Raw genomic sequence first — 22,569 nt, 5'->3', positions numbered from 1 at the left:
GTGTATGCATATTTTAGTAATTTTGGTTTCATGTGCTATTCCCTCCCACCCCGCCATGCTGTGAAAATAGATTCAAGACAATTAGCCTGTGCCTCAAACTTCAGTTTAAAACATTAACCTTTACTCATGAAATTGTAAGTACTGAGCAATTTGGGCCAAAATTATTCTCTTTGTGAAATAAAACAAATTCCATTCAGCTTTCCTTGATGATACCTTCAGTTTTAAAACAATCTAGCAGGTTTTTTTTAAAGTAAGAAGATCATTTGTGCCCTTAATTATCCACATATTGATTAAGTGGATCACAAGCTAAATATGAGTGAACAGTGTAGCATTGTTGCAAAAAAAAAAGCAAACGTCATTCTGGGATGTATTAGCAGGGGTGTTGTAAGCAAGATGGGAGAAGAAATTCTTCCACTCCACGCTGATTAGGCCTCAACTGGAGTATTGTGTCTGGTTCCAGATGCCACATTTCAGGAAAGATGTGGACAAATTAGAGAAAGTCCAGAGAAAAGCAATAAAAATTATTAAAGGTCTAGAAAGCATGACCTATGAGGGAAGATTGAAAAAATCCTGGGTTTGTTTAGCCTGGGGAAGAGAAGACTGAGAAAGGACATGATAAACAGTTTTCAAGTACATAAAAGGGTGGTTACAAGGAGGAGGGAGATAAATTGTTCTTTTAACCTCTGAGGATAGGACTAGAAGCAATGGGCTTAAATTACAGCAAGGGCGGTTTAGGTTGGCCATTAGGAAAAACTTCCTAACAGTCAGAGTGGTTAAGCACTGGAATAAATTGCCTAGGGAGGTTGTGGAATCTCCATTATTGGACATTTTTCAGAGTAGGTTAGAAAAACACCTGTCACCGATGGTCTAGATAATACTTAGTCCTGCCACGAGTGCAGGGGACTGGACTAGATGACCTCTTGATCTAGGTCCCTTCCAGTCCTATGATTCTATGATCCTAAGTGATGAGGCTCGGCAAGTGCTCATGTGCACAAACATGCAAGCAAGATCATTTTCTTTCTTTGCTGCATGTCATGCTGCTGTGCTATATGATCTCTTCTGGCAGTGAGAAGGCATTCCGGAGTGATTTTCTTGCCTCTGAGAGTGAGGAGATCTCTGAGATAGAGCTTTTAAAAAGAAAGGGACAAAAAGCTCAAAATACCAAGGTATTTCAAGAAGAATCAAAATGTTTTTCAGATTTTTTTCCCCTCTTTAGAGACTCAGTGGTCCAGATCCTCAGCTGGTGCAAATAGTCATTAATCTATTGATTCATGGAGCTAGATTTTGGCCCAACAAGCATCTATTTTCAATGTAGTCACACATGGACTTATTTGGAGTTAGTTTTCCCCTAAGCTTTGGGAAGGAGGAGGGGAGGAATGATGGTCGTGTTAAGCCATCTTTGTGCTTTCTGTATTTTGTGTCCTGCCTAGTCCCCAGTGCAAGTCTGCTTCAATTTGAGCTTTGCTTCTCATGGTGCCATATAGGCCTTAGGAGCAGAATATATGCACATGGTGAAAGGCAGTCTGGCCACTTCTCAGATATGCCCCTAAACTAAGGGTCTGGGAGCAATGCCAGTGTAAGGCCTTTCTCTGTTGACCAGATAGGCACCCTGCATGGGGAACAGTCTCAAGGAATTGTTATCATTCATTCTGTCTTAGTGGCCTTAGAGGCCTTAGTGTAACTGAGAATCAGATGAACATGGTTCAAGCTTACCAAAGGTGAGAGTCATCCCTGACAGCATGCTCAGAAGAAATTATAAAGTGACTCTACAGATATCTTTCAACCATATGAAATGCCTATTAATGTGTCTTAAGTTGCTTGGTCACATGAGCACAGAGTGTTCCCCATTATCCTACTGCATTGTGCATTGTTGGCCCACACAGTATTTTCTTTAGAATTGATATATCCCTAACATGGCTTTTTAAAAAATGGAAATACGTATCAAATTATAAAACATATTACAGACCGAGAGACTAACGTTGTTTCAGATATAGTGGATAAGAACAAGAAATCCTTGACCTCTGTTAAACATCAGAGAAAGGAAAACAAACTATTTACAACAAAACAGTTTTGTAGGAGACTCCAGCTATCTCAGAATCAAGTCCTGGTACACAAGCAAGAGACGAGGAAGGTCAAGGCAAAATGGATTTTCCTCACAAAGTATGGTCCACGTTTCCTGGAATGGTTAATGGTATCAGCAATTCATTGTGAAATATGCAAAGCACAGGGATGTTCTGACTACAGTAGGAGCTGCTGGATGCCCAAACATTTTACAGACTTAGCAACCTAATCTTAGGCACCTGCTTTTAAATTCTTGGCTGATAGATCCTGATCATAATGGCGAAATCTTCAGACCTATCAATACCACCAAAAACTTTTCATTTCTTGAAGTCTGTATATTTATTGATATATTTATATATCTGTTGATTTTGTGTGACTCACAGATTGAGTTGGAACAGTCAAATGCTTTATAATAGTTCCTGTGGATTTTCGTTTGTGTTTCAGAATGACAGGTAACGGGATCACCAGCCCACCACAGGTTTTGCATGTTCTTAGAGTATGATGTATGTGGTTCAGCAGTGAGTCCAAGGTGTCATCTAACTCAATATTTCAATAGGCTGACAGAGAATACTTGATCTTGAAGGGTAAGAATGTGCAGAGAGGGAGGATGAGTTTTCCTTGCTTTAGACGAGGGGTAGGGAACCTTTTTTCTGTCATGGGCCATTGACCCACAGAAAAAAATCAATTGTGGGCCACTCACCTTCTCGGGGAGGGGGTCCTCAGAGGCTCAGGGCTTCCTCCTGCAGCTGGATGAGCCGGCGCTCACCCTGCGGGTGGTGGTGGGGCACCGTGAGCCAGATGAAATTAAGCAAGGGGGCCGGATCCAGCCCTCATGCAGTAGGTTCCCCACCCCTGCTTTAGATTCATGGCCTCCTAATCATCTTTTGCAATCACCTTGGAGGTTGTGACCCACCAGTTGAGAAATGCTGATCTAAGCAAGTTCTTGTCTGGTAGGTAAATGTTTGGGTCTTACCTGCTATTAGGTCATGCATAATGACTGGATTCTTGACTTACGATCTAGCACCGATGATCAGCACAGTTTTGAGTATGGGAGAGTTCTATTTTTGCCATGTGTGATATGATGGATTTAAGGACATTTTCTTGTCAATTGCTGTTTCCAGTGTTTGCTTTTGCCCATGAGAGCTGGGATTGTGGAAGGAGTATTGGATGAGGCATACACTAGATAACATGAGAACTCCAGAGTTGTTCAAGGCACTGGGTTATGTTGTGGTTAAAAGCAGAGTTTGAGAATAGTGGTTTATTTAGCCTCTCTTAACACATCCATCACTGTGGTGTCTGAATGACTCATTAGTCCATTAAATGAGTGACTAACATCTGTCACGTGTTTTTCTTTCTGGTAATAAGACTACACGAGAGGCAAGGATGGCCAATCTACCCCTCCCGCCCAACGATATATTACGATGCTATGCTGAAATTCAGCATAAGAGTTTCTTAATGCTCCTGTCATTTATAATTCTGTGTTTCAGGGAACTAACTCACTTCATGTCTTTCAGCTAAGGGCTTCCATGCCTCTAAAAGATTCCCAATGCAAAGCAAATAGTAGGCAGCCGAAAGCCTCTGCATGCTGTGGAGCCATATTCCTGCAGGAACAACACTGATCTCACCGTAAACTAGCAATTTCAGGTGGAGGCTGAGGATTCCATCACTCAGCTCTGTAACTTTTTCTATGCATATTCTTATTTTTAGAATTTGATGCTTCCAGAATTTGTATTTTCTGCTTCTAATATACTGAGCATTTAGATTCATAGATACTAAGGTCAGAAGGGACCATTCTGATCATCTAGTCCGACCTCCTGCACAGCGCAGGCCACAGAATCTCACCCACCCACTCCTATGAAAATCCTCACCCATGTCTGAGCTATTGAAGTCCTTAAATCATGGTTCAAAGACTTCAAGGAGCAGAGAAGCCTCCCTCAAGTCAACCATGCCCCATGCTACAGAGGAAGGCGAAAAACCTCCAGGGCCTCTCCAATCTGCCCTGGAGGAAAATTCCTTCCCGACCCCAAATATGGCAATCAGCTAAACCCTGAGCATATGGGCAAGATTCACCAGCCAGATACCCAGGAAAGAATTTTCTATAGTAACTCAGATCCCATCCATCTAATATCCCATCTCAGGGGATTTGGCCTATTTACCCTGAATATTTAAAGATCAATTACTTACCAAAATCCCATGATCCCATCATACCATCTCCTCCATAAACTTATCGAGTAGAATCTTAAAACCAGATAGATCTTTTGCCCCCACTGCTTCCCTTGGAAGGTTATTCCAAAACTTCACTCCTCTGATGGTTAAAAACCTTCGTCTGATTTCAAGTCTAAACTTCCTGGTGGCCAGTTTATACCCATTTGTTCTTGTGTCCACATTGGTGCTGAGCTTAAATAATTCCTCTCCCTCTCCTATATTTATCCCTCTGATATATTTATAGAGAGCAATCATATCTCCCCTCAACCTTCTTTTAGTTAGGCTAAACAAGCCAAGCTCCTTAAGTCTCCTTTCATAAGACAAGTTTTCCATTCCTCGGATCATCCTAGTAGCCCTTCATCCTTTTTAAACATGGGAGACCAGAACTGCACACAGTATTCTAGGTGAGGTCTCACCAGTGTCTTGTATAACGGTACTAACACCTCCTTATCCCTACTGGAAATGCCTCTCCTGATGCATCCCAAAACCGCATTAGCTTTTTTCACAGCCATATCACACTGGCAGCTCATAGTCATCCTATGATCAACTAATACTCCAAGGTCCTTCTCCTCTTCTGTTACTTCTAATTGATGCATCCCCAATTTATAGCTAAAATTCTTGTTATTAATCCCTAAATGCATAACCTTACACTTCTCACTATTAAATTTCATCCTATTACTATTACTCCAGTTTACAAGGTAATCCAGATCCTCCTGTATAATATCCCGATCCTTCTCCGAATTGGCAATACCTCCCAGCTTTGTATCATCTGCAAACTTTATTAGCACACTCCCACTTTTTGTGCCAAGGTCAGTAATAAAAAGATTAAATAAGATTGGTCCCAAAACCGATCCCTGAGGAACTCCACTGGTAACCTCCCTCCAACCTGACAGTTCGCCTTTCAGTAGGACCCGTTGCAGTCTCCCCTTTAACCAATTCCTTATCCACCTTTTGATGTTCATATTGATCCCCATCTTCTCCAATTTAACTAATAATTCCCCATGTGGCACGGTATCAAATGCCTTACTGAAATCTAGGTAAATTAGATCCACTGCATTTCCTTTATCTAAAAAATCTGTTACTTTTTCAAAAAAAGGAGATTAGGTTGGTTTGGCACGATCTACCTTTTGTAAAACCATGTTGTATTTTGTCCCATTTACCATTGACTTCAATGTCCTTAACTAATTTCTCCTTCAAAATTTTTTCCAGGACCTTGCATACTACAGATGTCAAACTAACTGGCCTGTAGTTACCCGGATCACTTTTTTTTCCTTTCTTAAAAATAGGAACTATATTAGCAATTCTCCAATCATTCGGTACTATTCCTGAGTTTACAGATTCATTAAAAATTCTTGCTAATGGGCTTGCAATTTCAGATGCCAATTCCTTTAATATTCTTGGATGAAGAGTATCTGGGCCCCCCGATTTAGTCCCATTAAGCTGTTTCAGTTTCGCTTCTACCTCTGATATGGTAATATCTACCTCTATATCCTCCTTCCCATTTGTCATGTTACCATTATTCCCAAGATCCTCTTTAGCCTTAAAGACTGAGGCAAAGTATTTGTTTAGATATTGGGCCATGCCTAGATTATCTTTAACCTCCACTCCATCCTCAGTGTTAAGCGGCCCCACTTCTTCCTTCTTAGTTTTCTTCTTATTTATATGGCTATAGAACCTTTTACTATTGGTTTTAATTCCCTTTGCAAGGTCCAACTCGACTTGACTTTTAGCCCGTCTCACTTTATCCCTACATGTTCTGACCTCAATTAGGTAGCTTTCCTTGCTGATCCCTCCCATCTTCCACTCCCTGTATGCTTTCTGCTTCTTCTTAATCACCTCTCTAAGACGTTTGCTCATCCAGCTTGGTCTACAACTCCTTCCTATGAATTTTTTCCCCTTTCTTGGGATACAGGCTTCCGATAGCTTCTGCAGTTTTGATTTAAAGTAATCCCAGGCCTCCTCTACCTTTAGATCCATAAATTCTTCAGTCCAATCCACTTCCCTAACTAATTTCCTTAATTTTTGAAAGTCAGCCCTTTTGAAATCAAAAACCCTAGTTGCAGATTTATTTTTGTTAATCCTTCCATTTAGTTTGAACTGAATTAGCTCATGATCACTTGAGCCAAGATTGTCTCCTACAACCATTTCTTCTATGAGGTCCTCACTACTCACCAAAATTAAATCTAAAATGGCATCCCCTCTAGTCGGTTCAGCAACTACTTGATGAAGGAATCCATCAGCTATCGCATCTAGGAAAATCTGAGCCCTATTATTACTAGCACTGGTCCTCCAGTCTATATCTGGGAAGTTAAAGTCTCCCATGATCATGCAGTTTCCATTAGTATTTACTTTATTAAAGACATTAAAAAGGGCTCTATCCATATCCAAATTAGATCCTGGAGGTCTATAGCACACCCCAAGCACTATCGTAGGAGAGCCTTTACTAGTTTTCTTCCCCAATGTAATTTTTGCCTAGACGGACTCTGTCTTATCCATTGCATCGCTTCTTATTTCTTTACATTCTACCTCATCGTTGATATACAATGCTACTCCACCCCCTTTACCTTTGTTTCTGTCTTTCCTAAAGAGCACATACCCTTCAATACCTGTAGTCCAGTCATGACTACTATTCCACCATGTTTCTGTTATCCCTATAATATCTGGTTTCACTTCCTGCACCAGTAGATCTAGTTCCTCCATTTTGTTACCTAGACTCCTCGCATTGGTGTACAAACATCTTAATTTTTGCTGTTTGGACTCGCTCACATTTTGTACCCTATTAGGCACAGTCATTCTACAGCCAGTATAACCTATTAGACTAGTATCCACACCGCCCTCGCTCCTTATATACATTCTCCTACCCACGGCTGTATCCTTTCTTACTTTGTCTTTTTCCCTCTCAATGCTAAAATCTGGCGTGGAGATTTTCTGGACATCTCCCATCCATCTCCCCCCAATTCCTAGTTTAAAGCTCTCTTTATCAGTTGTGCCAGCCTCGATCCTAGAAGTCTATTTCCTTCCCTACTCAGATGAAGTCCATCCCGAGAGAACTGGCCTCTGTCCGTGAATGCCTCCCAGTGGCCATACATCCCAAAGCCCTCCTTATAGCACCACTGCCTAAGCCATCTGTTGACAGTCATAATCTTGTCAGACATTTGTTGCCCTTCTCTAGGAACAGGAAGGATCCCACTAAAGATCACCTGAGCCTCAATTTCCTTAAGCGTCTTCCCCAGCCTAGCATAGTCTCCCTTAATACTTTCCAGCGAGAATCTAGCCGTATCATTTGTTCCCACATGAAGGATAATTAGGGGATTCTTTCCCACTCCCTTTAGGATCCTTTTCAACCTCAGGTCTACATCCCGTATCTTAGCACCCAGAAGACAGCACACCCTTCTATTCTCAGGATCAGCTCTAGTTACAGGCCTGTCTATTCTTCTCAATAAAGAGTCCCCGAACACATAGACCTGCCTTTTCCTGGTGACAGTGCTATTCTCCAGTCTCTCCCCTGTTCCCTCTGGCTGCAAGTTCTTTCCATTCCTATTTTCCCTTACAATCTTCTTCAACCCATCCTGTATCCTCCTGGGGCTCATATTTGGTGTAGTGTCCCTTGACTCTTCCCCTTTTTCTATAGGACTAGCCTCTCTTCTCTTCTTCCTTACCCTTCCACCTTCAACAAGTACCTGCTGAGCCCCTTCTTCATTTTCCAACTCTGCAAACCTGTTCCTAAGCTCTATTTCTCCTTCACTAACCCATCTTTTTCTCTGCCTGGTTCTTTTAGTCACATGTTTCCACTGACCACTTTCCTCATCCAGTCTCTCCTCAAAATTCCCCAGCCCTGCTTCCATCTGTGAGTCTGAGCTTTTCCCTTCAGATACCTCATATCTTTGCTCCATCATCTGCTCAAACCCCTTCCGAAACTCAACGAGACTTTCCACCTGCATCTCCAAACCTCGGATCTTTTCCTCCATCAGCTCTATCAGACGGCATTTCATGCAGAAAAAACTCTTACCGTTTCCCCCCTCCAGGATCATGTACATACCACAGCTTCCACATCTAGTCATCCTCAATGTGTCTTCCACTACAGGAGTCACTCCCACAGCTGCCTCCGTATCTGTCATCGCCTTCCCACCTAAATCCTGTTAATCTGGGAAACACAAGCCACACCAAAAAGACCACCCCCCCCCCCCCAGCAAAAGCAAACCCCAAACAAGCACCACAATCCAAACTCCCCTTGCAAACTTCCACTCAAACTCCCCTGTTTAGAGCTCTGTTTGCTAGCTCCTGTGCCACTGCCTGACTGGCTGGCTACCTTTATAGGGCCCCTAGTCAGAAGCCCCACCCCCTAGGCAGGGCTCAGCTGCTCTCCCAGCACAAAACCCCTTCACACACACACAAATACTAAAAATACAAAACCAAGTACAACTACCTTCTCCTCCAACAGAACTCCCACTCAAACTCCCCTGTTTAGAGCTCTGTTTGCTAGCTCCTGTGCCACTGCAGCTGTCTGTTGGTTATTTGTTTATTTAAATGTTATTTGGTGTATAACATTGCATGGGGGTGATTCGGAGGAGAGTTAAAAATTTTGTACTTGTCTGATTTCCACAGAGGCCATTTTAAAAACATGTTTAGCTCTAAAAGTAAAATCTGAGGAGTGTTGAAAATAAGTTTAGTATTTGCTATATAAATAACTCAAACTGCTGTTACCCAAATCTAACACAAAGCATTTGTTTTAACTAGTTTCACTGAAACCTACTGTATTTTGTAGAAGACAAAAGATAGCCACTAAACCAGCCTTTGAGGTTTCTTTTCATTTTAAAATATACATAAATATATATTTTAAACAAGTGGTGACAGTTGTGCCTAATTAAATCATAGAAAATTTAAATTTTAACAGTGTAATAAAATAACAAAAATAAAACTGTAAGAGTTTAGGTCCTAGAATCTATTCGTCTTGAGATCCATCGCAAAACTCCCACTGACACGGGTGGATCCATCTTTTGGTTATACAGGATAGTTACTTCTATAGGAACTTAAGAGGGTCTTTCCTTCTGTTTTCTAATAGGAAATTGTCCAGTCTTCCCTGGTTATAAAAGACTAAAGAATTTTTGAGAAGGGGTTATGTCCTTTATTTAATAAATAAAGTTCAATAAAGTTCTTTACAACCAACGGAAGTAGGTATTATTGTAACCAGTGCTTTTTATCCTTTCTTGACTTACATTTTTTAATGCAGTCGTTCCCAGACTTGTTCCACCACTTGTGCAGGGAAAGCCCCTGGCAGGCCGGGCCAATTTGTTTACCTGCCGCGTCCGCAAGTTTGGTCAATCGCAGCTCCCAGTGGCCGCAGTTTGCTGCTCCAGCCCAATGGGAGCTGCTGGAAGCGGTGTGAGCAGAGGGCTGCGCTGGCTGCCTCTTCCAGCAGCTCCCATTGGCCTGGAGCAGTGAATCGTGGCCACTGGGAGCTGTGATTGGCCAAACCTGCAGACGCAGCAGGTAAACAAACTGGCCCGGCCCGCCAGGGGCTTTCCCCGCACAAGCGGCGGAACAAGTTTGGGAACCACTGTTTTAATGTCTCCTTCTAGGAAGAAGAGTTTAAATGACTTTTCTTATATTACAATAGGGTTACAAGGGACCACAAGGATCATCTGGTCTAACCCCCTGCTGAGATGCAGGATTTGTTATGTCTAAACCATCCAAGACAGATGGTTACCAAGCCTCTTTTTGAAATCCTCCAGTGAAAGAGCTTTTCTATGTATATTCATATGCATATTGACAATGTTAAACCAGAAAATCCAATAAACCATTAGTAAAATAAACAGATTGATGACTTTTTGCTCTTAAAAATGACTGAAAAGGAAATTAATAATGTGTAAAGTTGTTGAGCATGGAAAAGATACTTCCCTTTGCCCCATCAGTGTCTCCAGTGAGAAGGAGGTTCCCTACTGAGCCTAGAAAAGCAATGTCTTCATTCTGTCAGGGACTGCCTGTATAGCGATAAGAAACATTCTCCTTCAATGGGTCAAAGTGCTATCTTTTGACTAACCATCCTGAGAGCTATGGCAAAGATTTCAGTATTAGTGCATGATGCTGTCACTAGCCCACAGGGCTGATCTCTAATGGAGCATCTTTCAAAGATTATGGTAATGCTATTATTTGTGTTATAGTAGCATCTTGAAATCGCCATTGACACTGAATTCCCATTGAGCTAGGTGCTGTGCATATAAAGGCTTGTCTACCCTTAAAACACTACAGTGGCACCACTGCATCTGTGACACGCAGCGCTTCAGTGTAGACACTACCTACGCTGAAGGGAGGGATTCTCCTGTCAACATAGGTAATCCACCACCCCGAGAGGTTGTATCTAGATTAATGGAAGAATTCTTCTGTCAACCCAGTGTGTCTACACAGGGATTTGGTCGGCTTAACTATGCCGCTCAGGGGCGTGGATTTTTCACACCGCTGACCAACTAAGTTAAACAGATCTAATTTTCTAGAGTAGCCCACGCCTAAGAGACAAACTCTGTCCCCAAAAGTTTATATTCTAAACAGACAGGATCCCCAAACGTGGGAGGGGAAACTGAGGCACAGATAAGGAAACTGACTTGCCCAAGGTTGCAGAGCAAGGAATAAAATCCAGATCACCTGACTCCCTATCTATTGGACCATACTGCCTTTCTCATTACTTTTCTTTCATATTATATATGCAGATATACTAAGTAGCATGGGCCTGCTTCTGATCTCACTTACAGAAGCATTAAACCAATGTAATTTCTTTTGGCTTCAGTAAAGTAACTTCTGATTTACATGAGTATACACAAAACCAAAAATCAAGGGCTGAATCATTGATCTCAGTTCCATTTTAGATATTCCACTGTGTTGCCCGTGGTGCCATTTGAGAGAAGTTGTAGACTTCCAATTAGATTACAGTCTTCGAGTTAAAAGACAACCTAGACAACTTTAAGACAGACCAATTTGTCATGTTATTCCCTACAGCAGATTCTGGTCATAATTAGAGCGTGAAATAAAACAGAACACATTCTCCAAACATATCAGTTCATTCATATCCAAGATATTGTTAGAAAGCAAATAATTTTTGACTCAGAGAAGCAAACATTGCACAGATAGCTTTGCTAAAATGCAGGAATGATCATTTGAAGAAACTTAAGTGACTGTTAATTTTAAGGGAGACATCAGACAGCCAGCCACACACATGAAGTAAACGCAGATTAGTATCTCACTGTTTTGTCAGTGGAATCCACCAGGTGTCAGCAAAGTTCATGGCTGAATTTTTAGCATACACAAGCTATGTGCTACAATAAAATTAACGAGATGGTTGGGCAGCAATCACCTGAATCAGCTGCACCTGGACCACAAACCAAAATAGCATAAGGTCTCCTCATGCAACTGTGCTGGGCTGTTCAAGGAACCAAAACAATTTTGCCATGATTTTCATGTCCTTTACCTTCCTATATGCTGGTTTTCAGCTACCTACGCATAGGATACCATTTTAACTTAAGTAAGTCTGTATTCAAACATTTCCCAAATTTTCATTACCATTTTAGCCGTTGTTCTAGTACTTATCGATACTATTACCAGCTATTACAGTACAGCAAAATGTTATCTTATGAAACTACCTCTAGGTGTCAGTAATGACAAATATATGCCGGGTCATCATCGGAGACTGCTATACCATGAAATATATGACAGAATGCAGGTAAAACACAGCAGGAGACATACAATTCTCCCTCAAGGAGTTCAGTCACAAATTTAATGAACACATTATTTTTGTAATGAGCATCATCAGCATGGAAGCATGTTCTTTGGAATGGTGGCCAAAGCACGAAGGGGCATATGAATATTTAGCATATCTGGCTCATAAATACCTTGCCACACTGTCTACAAAAGTACCATGCAAATACCTGTTCTCACTTTCAGATGACATTGTAAATAAGAAGCGGGCAGCATTATCTTCTGTAAATGTAAACAAACTTGTTTGCCTTAGCAATTGTCTGAACAAGAGGTAGGACTGAGTGACCTTGTGGGCTCTAAAGTTTAACATTGTTTTGTTTTTGAGTGCAATTATGTAATAAAAAAATGTACATTTGTAAATTGCACTTTCACAATAAAGAGATTGCTCTTCAGTATTTGTATCAGGTGAACTGAAAAATACTATTTCTTTTGTTTATAATTTTTACAATGCAAATATTTGTAATATAAAATAATAAAAAGTGAGCACTGTACACTTTGCATTCAGTGTTGTAATTGAGCTCAATATATTTTAAAATGTAGAAAAACAGCCAAAAATATTTAATAAATTTCATTTGGTATTCTATTATTTTTTAACAGTGTGATTAAAACTGTGATTAATCGCAATTACTTTTTAAAGTCATAATTAATTTTTGGAGTTAATTGTGTGAGTTAACTGTGATTAATTAACAGTGCTACTTATCATAACAAAGTTTTTACCCCATATGAAAGTATCTAGTGCATGATGTGAAAAAGTTTTTGTACTCTTCAGGTAGGTCTTTCCCATCTTGGCTGACAGTACTTTTATGGCACTCATGCAGAAAATCTGCACCAGAAATCCTAATGATAGAAGGTTTACCACATGCAGGTAGCATATGGAATTGCTATACAAACAGAATACAATTGTATGGTGTGAACGCACGCAATTGTTAGTACATGATATGTCTATACTGAAACATTGTTCTCATTAATTTGTGTGTTGACAATGTGTCCTTTATAAAATATAAGATTCTACAGTAAGGGTTCAGAGCTCAGGGGTAACGTTGTAAGATGTGTATTTGGGATCTGTAATATATTTAGGACTTCTAGATTTTGTAGGGTTTATTAGTTTCATTTTGGAGGTTATTTTTACCAGTTTTTTAGTTTTATGTAGATGTCCAAAAGTCAGGGGTTTTCAGGTCTCTCTTTGTCTACACTGTAATGTCTTTGTGATGTTCCCTAGTGTGCTTTAACATACTACTGATTCAAACAGAGCTATATAAAAGCGCACTAGGAAAACATCAGCATGCACCGGCAGTGTCTACTCAAACTAATTAATGTGCCACACATTAGTGTACAATGACACCACTATAGTTCCTAATGATGCTCCATGTAGACAAGCCCTCAGATGTAAGTAACCATTTCTGATGTTTTTCAGGTGATTAGTGGATAAACAACATTTTGTTGGTTTGGTTTGATTTGGTTTCATGTATTGGGGTATTTTATCAGTGTTTCTCAGTTAAAACCTAAAGTCAGAAATCCTATATATACTGAAGTACGTTTTTGTCAGTGATGTCCCATAAGAACATCCTTTGTTTGAAGGATGATGGGGAATATGTATGTGTGCAGTTCAAACTTTGCTTAACATCCTACTTTAAAGCACACGTGTCAGCTTCACTGTGTGCATGGTGAACAGATGTGACTAAATGTCAGATTTGACACATGCAGTATGTTAATACTGTATTGTTTTTCCTCCACAGTATTTTTGTATTGCTCTCTCTATTTCTCTCTTCTCGTTCTTTTTAAGACCAAGGGTAACTCTGGGTTCTCCTAACATGAATTAGGGCAAAACTGTCCCTTGCAATAATAAGTTTCTCATGAGCCTAGCCTTCCCTCACATCATTATAAAACTGATATTTTAAACCAACTATTCCTTGCCATGGGGAGAGAGCCAGACAGGTCAAAACAAAGGATGGATATCAGATCACCAGTATCTGACCCATGGGAGGTATGACTGTCATCATAACAAGAAAAGGAGTACTTGTGGCACCTTAGAGACTAACAAATTTATTAGAGCATAAGCTTTCGTGAGCTACAGCAAATGCAGCCGATGAAGTGAGCTGTAGCTCACGAAAGCTTATGCTCTAATAAATTTGTTAGTCTCTAAGGTGCCACAAGTACTCCTTTTCTTTTTGCGAATACAGACTAACATGGCTGCTACTCTGAAACCTGTCATCATAACATAAGCTAAGACTGTTTGAATTAGACCAGAGATTAATAAAACCCTTATGTAGGAATAGTTTAGCATGGATGGATATGTCCCCAGGTATGAATGCATAGCTAAGTCTCTGATGGCCAAAGGATCTGTAAGTAAAATAGCTTTGGCTCCTCCTTTAAACAGCTATAATTTTGTACTGGACATCAGAATAAGATGTTTATTGTGACAATGAAACAGTATTTATATACACTCTACGTACTGCCCTGTCTTCTTTCATTTGCAATATAAGTATTGTCAGAGGATCTTTCACGTGGATGCAACTGTGACCAAGGCCTGTGTCAAACTGTCTAGAGTGGCTCATGCCCATGGGTGCCAACCCTAGGGCAGACTGTTAAGAAACAGGGCACAAAACCCAAATAGGTTGTGTATTCTATAATTAGATTTTATCAACCATGTATCAAGTGTGAACACCTCAAGCACTACAACAGCCTTAACATGGAGTCACAGACAGTCCCCTGGGGTTCTCCAGCCTATCTTGCCATCCAGGCAAGCCTGCCTTTGTGGTAGATGGTACCTTACACTCCAAATCACAACACTATTCAGGTTACTCCCAAGCCCAAAGGACCAATCACTTACCCCAGGCCCACTGCACTTCAGATCTCAAACCAGAGACAATGCTTGTAGCCAAGCCTATAACAAATTAACTGAAGATTTATTAACTAAGGAAAAACTGGTAAACATACACACAAATGAATTACAGTGTAGGTTTCAAAAAGTAGTAGGAGCTGCTGTAATGTGCAATGTAATATGGCTTTTAAGGCTAACCCAAGCTAAACAGCCAGGCATCTCCTGCTTATGCTTAGAAGTCTTGCCCACTCCCTGAAGTTTAAGCAGCAGAAGGACAACAATTTCTTCTTGACAGGAATTTTTATTTTCTTTCTCCAGGTCAAACTGTGATGGGATGAAAGTTTGTGCAAATCCCCTCTTCATGGGTGGTGGTGGTGGGAGCAATCAACAAAGTCTTTTGTCCACTTATGTTCCACAATGGCTTGTCTGGTGTCTACAGGCCTCCTTTTGTTGGGCAGGCCTGTAGACATCAGACAAGCCATTGTCCTGACTGGGAGTTTTCGGTTTCACAGCAAACACTTTTATAGTTACAGAGCAAAACACTTAAATATTACCTTCTAACATGGGATACAGCTATTATAAGTGAGATTACTGCATGCTGCAACTCACAAGCATTTCATAAAGTCCAAACAGTAAACACATCTCTATGCCTATTTAATACCTATTTTAACAATACTAGCATATGGGTGAGCCAGATTGATTTTTGTCAGTGTTCAGTGAGGCCTATGAGTTTAGCAGGAGCTGGCACCTGCTCTGCCAGTGTCACTGACTATAATATGAATTTTCTTTTCAGAGAGGATTCTGGGAGTTGTCAAGAAAGGTGTGCAATATCCTGTTTGGTCTAAGGCTTATTCTGGCTTCTTGTGCCATTGCCTAGTTTTGATCCTCAACTAGTTGGGTATTACATTACAGCAGGAATTCCCAAACCTTTTCAAAGTTCAGACCAGATCTCAATAGAGGTATTTTCTTGTGGAATACTTCTCTCTGTCTAGCAATCATGTGGGCTACCTCACTCACAATCATGTACCACATTACACATGGCACATTAATATTAGAAACATACTGACATATTTTATCTTTAAAATAAGCATTAAGTAATCTGTTCTTTATGAAAAAAGAAAGTTACATTGTCCAGTTTTGCCCTTTATTTAATCTCCCCTCTAATCTGCTGTGTCTGCAGTCAAAAGCAGGAAAGTCTGCACCATACAAGGAGCCAGTAAGCACGGATGTCAACACCTATTGACCTCTATCATGTGACAGGGGTATTTGGCTTCAGAGCTCTAATCCAAGCTGTGATTAGGACCTAGCGCTGAAATGTGGTTCTTGCTTGCACATCTGTGTCAGATCCCCGTATCAGATAATACCAGCAAGTGACCCTCAGGCCACCAGTGGTCCACAGACCACAGCTGGGAGATACTTAGTGAGCTGGATATATGTTTCATGGAAGATGGCACTTTGTGTCACTTAACTGGATTGTCCAATTTAGCTGCTGTAGAGGTAGTTGTTGGCCTTGATGTAGGGGAAAAAATATGGTTGGCATGAATCCATTTCAAATATAGTGGTTAAAAACAGGAAAAAGTGGCATTGTACATAGAACAAGCAGTACCTGTAAAAATGATGGTTGTATACTTGAACAGAAATAATCTATTCTGTGTTCACCAGTCAGTATAAAAGGCTTTGAACTAAAAACTGTAACTCCAAATGTAATCTCAGTTATGGGGTTAGTTTTGGATTTCACACTGGCCCTGTACAAGGGAGCTGTAAATCTAGAAACTTTTTCCCCAGCTGGATCAGCAGCACTCAGGTCTGAGTGGCAGGCAAAAGACGTTCAAAAATGAGTTCTGCCATTTCACTGATCTGAAGAGATGCACAGGAAATGGGGTTACTCTCATACCTCAGTGAGTGGAGGATTTAACCTTTATATGTTATTTTTGATCAACCACTAATGTGTTTTATTTATTGTGGAAAATGAACCGTAAACCAATTTACCGCAAATGAAGATCTTTCTAATTTTACATTGTACAGCAGACACATTACCTTAAAATTATCTCCACAGTATTTCTTGTGATAATATCACATTAGAGCAGTGGTTCCCAAACTTGTTCTGCTGCTTGTGCAGGGAAAGCACATCCCTCGGCCCGTGCCGCTTCCAGCAGCTCCCATCAGCCTGGACCCACGAACCACAGCTACTGGGAGCTGCAATTGGCTGAACCTGCGGACATGGCAGGTAAACAAACTGGACTGGCCTGCCAGGGGCTTTCCCTGCACAAGCGGCGGAACAAGTTTGGGAACCACTGCTGTAGACACCTCCTCAGTAGAGGGAGTTGGAGGCTGGCAAACCCAGAGAATAGGGAAGCCAGATATGTAGGAAGAAGCCCAGGGAAACAGCAGCAAGTAGGAGGACTGTACAGGGACTGGGGCTGCTTGTTATAGGGTCCTTGAGCTGGAACCTAGTGTAGTGAGAGGGCCTGGGTTCCCCTACTAGCCATTGGGGAGTGGCAAGGGTATTGGAGGTGCCAGCCAGACAGCAGGTCTAGAAAGATTGTTGAATTCCCCAGAAGGGGAGAACTTTAGAGACCTGGCTGGAGGGCCAAGCCACACACAGAGGAAGCTGCAGATCTGGGAGTGAGCAGGGCATCAGAGCGAGACAAGTAGGAGAAGGTAACATCAGAGGGAGAGCACAAGCTGGCAGAGCTGATCCCCAGGATGGCCAGCAGGCAGTGCTGCTCACAGTGAGTGAACCCCTGGACAATAATACAAAATAAAAAGATAACATTTCAGAACCAAAAAAATCCTTTGGAAAGGAAATACTGAAACGTTCTGAAAAATGTCAAAACTGTACATTTCAATGGGGTCAGAACCTTCCTTGTCCTGCAAACTTCAGAAAAATTCACAATTTCACAAAGCATTCTGATTTCAGTGGAGCTGCATTTTGACAGAAAATGGTTCCAGCAAAATGTTTCCAAGCAGCTCTACTTAGTAGAGTAAAACTCTAGTAAAACTCACCCCAGTATGTTCACAATTATCATGCACAAATAATGTCAGTCGACCACTAGCTTCATTGAGAAAGCAACAGCAAGGCTAAGATTCATAAATTCAGAAATGACCATTAGACATATAGTCTGAAATTCTCCATCAGTTAGCCACCCACTAACTTGTTTTTGGCTAAAGCATATCTTCCAGAAAGGTACCTAGTCAGGGCCGGCCCACAACATTTTGGCACCTGAGACGGGGAGCTCAAATGACACTCCCATGCCCCCGTGCTTGGGCCAAAATTTCGAAAGGTCTCAATTCTGCCTTCTTCCTGTTCTACTCCTCTCATAGTACAGCTCTGCTACCTACTCCAATAAAGGAGAACTAACAACTTAAAATGCCTTGTTCAAAAATTTTAAGTAACACTTAACTTTCAAACGCCTGAACAGCAAATGTAACTTTTCTTGTCTGCATAGAAAACACTGGCATTTTTATCTGTTTGAATAATCAAAGTGGTGCTTTCTATGTCTTCTTGACTGAAAAGATTTGAACTGCTTCCTGAAGGTCCACAATCTGGGCCAGCTCATTCTCTATTGAGATGGTCGCAAAGCCAACCAGTCTCTCTTGTGGAGCTTAGATGTGTTTTTATTAACTTCAGCTTGGAGAAGCTGCGTTCTCCACTGGCAACTGTTACAGGAAGTGTTAGAAGGATGCGCTGAGCAACAAAAGCATTTGGAAATAAGGTGGTCATTTTATTTGTGCACATATATTCCAGAACATCCTTTGGAGTTGATCCTGCTGAAATGTATCTTGAAAGGGCTTTCAGTTCATCACCTAAATCACTTGCATCAATATCGCACATGTCATCATGCGTCAACACTGTTTCTAGTGCCCTGCATTGCTGTTGTAGGTGTTCTTCAGGTATAGTGAGGCATTTTGGAATATCATACAACATCCCAAATATATTTTGTTGTTCCTTGAGCTGCATGAAATGTTCTTCAATTGACTGTATTGCACAATCTAGCACCTGGATAAAGAATTCAACTTTGAATTGTTGTTTGGGGTCTCTTACGGGATTATCCCATGCCTCGTAATCAAAATGTCTTCTTCGGTGACTCTTGTATTCTTCAATGAGTGGGAAAACAGCTTCAGTGTGAAGTTCCTCTGCCAATATCTGTGTATTCTTCAGAATGCTTTGAAATCCCATCTGACAGGTAAGACTGTAGGCATGACTTTGCTTTGTCCAGTTGTTCCATTGCTCCAGATATATCATGGTCAACACTTTGGAGTCTTTTGCTTACAACATTTATTTCAAACAGTATGTCATGCCACAACACGAAGCCACACAGAAATTTGAAGTTATCTATGTTTCTGGTGATTTCATTTCCCTCTGGCAGTGTTCTCCCATGAACAATTCCTGTCATAGCATTATCCTACATAATGGCAACTGTGGCATCATCTATCTTCCCAATTTGGTGTTTGATAGGCTTTATCACCTCCACTTGACTTTCCCATCATGTGGCACTCAGTGGTTTCAATGTCAGAGAGGATGTTCCCAGATGTTGCTTCAAAATTTGCCATCAATGAGTTGATGCAGAGAAAAATATATAGATGCTTTGACTTACATTAAAAAATTCAGCAGCCTCACTAGAAGCTGATTCTGCATCACTGGCCACCAAGTTCAATGAATGAGAACTGCAAGGGACAATAAAAGCTCAAGGGTTTAACTCTGGGATCCGTGTCTGCATTCCTCTGTTCTTTCCTCTCATGTTGGAACCATTATCATAACCCTGACCTCTCATGTCAGCTATCGCAATTCCCGTATCTTCCAGCTTTTTAAGAAGCACATTTGTCATACCAGCTCCTGTAGTATCATCAATGTCAAGAAATTCTAGAAAATACTGTCTGACAGTCACCTTTGCAGGGACATTTTCACTAGGTTCTGTTGTTGTTACAAAATGCATCATTAAAGTCATTTGTTCCGTATGACTGATGTCAAGTGTGCAGTCCAGAATAACAGAGTAATATCTTGCTGACTTCCAATCTGCCACAATCTTCTGTTTGACTTTTGTTTCCAGTAACTGTATGATCTCATTTTGAATTGTTTTTCCAAGGTAGTGGTGTGTGTACATTTCTTGGGTGGTGACTCCTCTTACATGCTCCTGCAGTACAGCATCAAACTCAGACGTCAGTTCCACAATTTTAAGGAAGTTTCCATTGTTTGGCACATACAGCTGATCTGAAACGCCACACAGTGCTAGGTTTTGGGCTGCAAGCATCCTCACAATTGCAATGGCCTTTTCAGAACATTTTGCCAGTAAAGAGACTCTATGCAATCTTCTCTTGATGCTGATCATCTCTGGTGGCCTTTAACTTTAGTCTCATCTAAAGCTCTTTCCACCTATGGAATGCTCTCTGGTGATTTGCTGCCTTCTCATGGCACGCCAGATTTCTAGCCAGATTCTTCCAGTCCTTTGCTCCTGTAGAACCCAATGTGGCTGGAACATTAGACTGGAAGAGTTTGCAACAAAAACGGTATGCAGCGTTCTGGGGTTTTGAGTACATAAGCCATTGCCTCTCCACTTTGTCACCATTGGGGATTTCACGCCAGTAATGTGTTGGATGGAAACTTCTATTTTCATTGTCTTTGGGGTACATGAAGTTTTTCACTTGCTGTGGCCCATGCAGTACAAGGAAGTCCCTAAGGCTACTGCTCAAATGGGTCCACTGTCCTGGATCATTTACACTTAAGGAACTAAACTCAGCAGCAGCTGTTTCTTGCACCTCCACCACACTCTTATCTGATCTACACTTTTCTTTGGGAATATGCATAGTTACATCCTTTTGAGATTGAGATATGGTTGCTGCAGAAGTTGCCAGGTCACCTGCACTCTGACTAACTGGAAGATCAGGCATTTCTTCACCAGTCACATCCTCACTGGGGCCAGAACATTTGTGTTTATGTATCTCAGGAGACCTCCTTCCTGCTTAGATAGAAAAGCTTCCTTTGCTTTCTTTCTTTTTCTGAATGCTGCCCCAGAGGGGCGTTTTTTTCTTTCACTCATGACTGCTGTTCTGTGCCAGCTAGAGTGGCTCTCAACACTCAGTTGAAGGGGACAAATAAGCAGGCTGGTAGCAGGGACTGAGTGAGGGAAGATATCAGCGTCCTAAGGGCCTAACTGGCTCCTACTACTTCAATTGACTGCCTGTTCTCCTCAATGGGTTCAGGGAAGCAGCAGGAAACAGGAAGCTCCCTGAGAAGCTGATGTTAATCAGTCCAGGCTCCTGGGGGTGTTAGAAAGGTACATAAGAGGCTCCTCCTCCTCTCTGTCCCTGCAGCTCCTGCTGCTTTCTGTTATTCCCTCTCACCTTTTCTCCTGCTTGCCTGCTCTGTCTCTTGTGCCCTCCTTCCTCCAGCACAGCACTCCACCATCTCTGTGCATCTAGAGCAAAGAGGATACATATGCACCAGCAGCAGACACAATCTCCTACACTCTGGGTCCTAGTGCCCCCCCTTCCCAGTTTAGCACCTGAGGCAGCCACCTCAGTTTGCCTCACAGTAAGGCCAGCCCTGCACCTAGTCTTGATCTAAAGACATCAAAAGATGGAGAATCCATTATTTCACTGGTTAGCTGGTTCCAGAGTTTAATGACCCTCACTTTAAAAATAAAAAAAGTTGTGCCTTGTCTGGTTTCAGCTTCCAGTCACTGGTTTACACTATGTCATTCTCTGTTAGATTAAAGAGCTCTTTAATATCCAGTATTTCCTCTCCTTGAAGGTAACTAGACACTAATCAAGTCACCTCTCAGTCTGCTTTTTGATTAAATTAAACAGATTGAGCTGCAAGTCTCTCACTATAAGGCATTTTCTCTAGCTCTTTTCTGCATCTGCTCCAATTTTACAACATCCTTTTTAAAACATGGGCACCAGAATTGTATGCAATATTCCAGTGTCAGTCTCACCACTGCCATATTCTGAAGTCAAAATCACCTCTCTACTTCTATTTCTCTGTTTATATAGCTAAGAATCACATTGGCCCTTTTTGCCATTACATTCTACTGGGAGCTCATATTTGAGTTGCTTTCCAATATGGCTCCTAAATCCTTCTCAGAGTCACTGTTTTCCAGGATATAGTTCCCCATTATGTGGGTATGGCCTGCATTCCTTGTTCATCATGTTTTTGGGAATGATTGTTTTAATAGTCAATCTGAGAGAGGCTAAATTAAAAGAGAAGGATGTATACTACACCTTTTCCCAACCAGAGCTGGCTGAATTCACCCAACCCACCATTGTAGATACTAGTGGGCCAAAGCAGAAGGCAGCTGAATCCTTTACTCTGCTAGCTTCAAGGGGTCAGTGATGTCTAAAATGGGATTGTTATAGCAACCAGGGAATATGCTGATTTGGTGCATCGCCACTGCAGGTGGGATTCTATATAAATCTCACTGGAACTTGTGACAGAGTGCATCTTTAAGGAGATTACCTGAGGGATTGTTATCCTGGAGGCACCTCTTGCCTTCCCTCTTCTGAGTGCATTTCTTAAAAAGTTAGCTAGCACCGGTGAGGTGAATCTGGCCCAGTTGCCTTAAATGATCAGGTAATAGGATTTCTGCCACAGCATCTTATATAAGGCACAATTCATCTCTTTCCTTAAAAATCACACAGGAAATATGAAAGTTTTCAACAATAAACCATCAAAACAAAAATGTATTATACACTAGAAAAAAGGGCACTTATCTGCACTGCTCTGTGACTTTATCTCA

The sequence above is a fragment of the Dermochelys coriacea genome, chromosome 2, assembly GCF_009764565.3.
Source record: "Dermochelys coriacea isolate rDerCor1 chromosome 2, rDerCor1.pri.v4, whole genome shotgun sequence".
NCBI classification, from domain to species: domain Eukaryota; kingdom Metazoa; phylum Chordata; order Testudines; family Dermochelyidae; genus Dermochelys; species Dermochelys coriacea.
Note: the sequence above shows the minus strand (reverse complement) of the source record.